This window comes from Meleagris gallopavo, chromosome 4 (assembly GCF_000146605.3).
Source record: "Meleagris gallopavo isolate NT-WF06-2002-E0010 breed Aviagen turkey brand Nicholas breeding stock chromosome 4, Turkey_5.1, whole genome shotgun sequence".
Lineage (NCBI taxonomy): Eukaryota > Metazoa > Chordata > Aves > Galliformes > Phasianidae > Meleagris > Meleagris gallopavo.
This window is the reverse complement of record NC_015014.2, coordinates 17,410,861-17,413,651: the sequence shown is the minus strand read 5'-3', so window position 1 is coordinate 17,413,651 and position 2,791 is coordinate 17,410,861.

Sequence of the window (2,791 nt, the reverse complement as noted above, 5' to 3'; positions counted from 1 at the left end):
GAAAACCATAGGAACCGTTGCTATCCAAAACAGTGTTGACATCAGTTGTGTACACTGAAAGACTGCAAAACTGGAGTGCAGAGACTTGGTGACCTCAGGAGGGGTAAAAATGGCTGCAAAATTAATTCTTCACCATTCAAAAGTTTTGCTTCCTCAGCTGGTGCCTGGCAAAGGAAAAAAACACTTTTTAATTAATCAGCCCCCAAAGTCACTAGGTATATTAGGAGCTTGTTACTGCAGTTCTGACATCTTTGATTTTTTTCATTTTATTTTTTGTTATAGGAGCATACTGCATTTCATTCTAAAAACATCATCACCATGCAAAAGAGCAAAAGACAGCAGCGTTTGATTGGATCCCTGTATGTTTGGCTTACGTGCACTTCAGGAGAAAGAGAAGTATGCAAACATGGGCACAAAGCCAGCACTTGCAAAATTCATGAGAAAAATGACAGTGTCTGCGTCTAAAAAAGCAGTGGCTCAGATGCATTTGCAATTACATGGCCAACAAACAGAAGATAGAAGCATTCAGGATGGCCACTTGCGCATAACCATCTTTCTGTTCTCCCTCTGGAGGCATTGGGGACATCAGTCTGGACAGTTTCTCTGCCTCTGATGCTGTAAGAGCAGATCAGGACAGATGAATAAATTATCTGAAGTCTATCTGTCAGACAGATCCACTTGATGGTGGATCCTATGAAAGAAAGAAGTCTACAGGAAGGAAGGACTTGGTGTAGTAGGCTTTCCGTCTTCTCCAATGAAAAAATGAAGGCTAAGAATGCCAGTGGAGGGAGACCTTCTCTTAGGACTTCACACTCCACCTGATTTGGTGTAGGCCATTGGTGGTGAGAGTCTGGCAGAATGGGTGCTCTCACTCTCAACTCGTGATGAATCAAGCAAAGCAGCTTTGCTGCCTTCCTGCCCAAAGACCTCTTCTACGTTCACAGAATCATAGAATCATTAAGGTTGGAAAAGACCTCTAAGATCATCCAGTTCAACTCCAACCCATCCCCACCATGCTCACTGACCAAGTCCCTCAGTGCCACATCTCCTCAATTCTTGAACACCTCCAGGGACGGTGACTGCACCATCTCCCTGGACAGCCTGTGCCATTGCATCACCACTTTTTCTGAGAAGAAATGTTTCCTAACACCCAACGTGAACCTCCCCTGTTGCAGCTTGAGACCATTCTCTCTCATCATATTGAGAGGGAGAGCGAGCAGAACACAGACCACCACTGTGTTCTGAGAAGGTCGTGTTAAACAGAATGCAGAACAAGAGCAACTGACCAGGAACTGGGAGGCCAACCAAAATGAGAAACACTCTCCCCAGTCCTTAAAAACATACACATCCCTAAAGCCTTGCAATATGTGGCAACAGAAATAAATGAAATTATGTCTGGTTTAAGTTTTCTCTTCAACGACAGACAACTCAACAACTTAAAGCCCTTTGAGGTAGACCAGAGAACCTCAAAGAGTTTTGTCAACAATTCAAAATTTCCCTCTTGGATGCTATTTTTTGCTGAGAGCAACCCTTAAACTAGATGTGTTTCCAGCAGGGAAGTAGAAACTAGTGCAGCTGGCTTCAACAACGGACAATGTGAAAATGCCAATAATGGTCTAAGTATTGGAAGCTATTTTCCAGATGTAACAATGTGCAGATGCAGAGGTATCCATATTTCCATTATCCATATCCCCCCTGCTAGCTGTACGTGCTTCTCCACAAAAGATTGCCTAAACTCACCTGGCCAACATTTTGATCTAGTTACAGCTAGCAAAATGACATCTAAAAACATTCTCTGCGAGATGGAGAGTCTCATCTTGAGGAAGGTCATTGCAAAATACAAACAGTAGTGAACAGAGAACGCTCTCTTGAGCACGTGGAAATCTATCCTCAGCTGATTCTTATAAAGTAAACAATCTACAGCACAAAGCCTCTGCAGGACCAGTACATCTCAGGGACAGCAAATACCTGAAAATTGGAATAACATGGTGAGTAAACATGACTTTGACACCTTCTTATATCCTCATAGCTAGACATCAAAAGATTTTCTATATATGAATAAATCAAGAATTCACTGTTTCAATAGTCCCCAGACAGATCAAGAACCTGTTATACCAAACATTGACAAGTTTAGAAAAGAACCTGGGGCTGGGGAAAACAAACAAACAAACACAAAAACACACACACAAAAAAACCCAAACCAACCTAACCTTGCTACTTTTTTTTAGGAGCTTCAGTAATGGCTGAAAGTTAAAACTGCTTGAGCATCTCAAGTAATGCGTCTGGCTATGCATACCCTCCTGCTTTTTGAAGGGATGGCTTTCAGCATTGGCCATTACTTGGTAGGTGTTTGTCCCTTTCATCCTTGCCTGCTGGAATTACCTTAGAAATGGCTCTTGGGATCACTTTGAACCCTTAAAAGAGGGCTGGTTACGGGCACTAAGCAAATCTGCAAAGTTCAATGCCTTGCCTTGACCCTTCCATCAGTAGTTCTCTCTGAGCACGTTCAGACTCTCCCTGCCTGACGTGACATTTTTGCAGGTGTAAAGATCTCAGGAGCACCTTGAGTAACTAATGGGAGCAGCACTATTTCCCCACACCCTGCCTCTCCCCTGCAGTCATGGCTCAAGAGAAAGGCATGTATCTGTCCATCGCATGTACACCATGTCTAAAAGAAACCAACCTGTCCAAGGGTTATTCCTGCTGTGCTGCTAAGGAGTGTGGTTTTTTGCCAACTTATTATTTTCTGGGCTTATTTACGTGTAATTTCTGCTTGACTCACTCTTGTTTT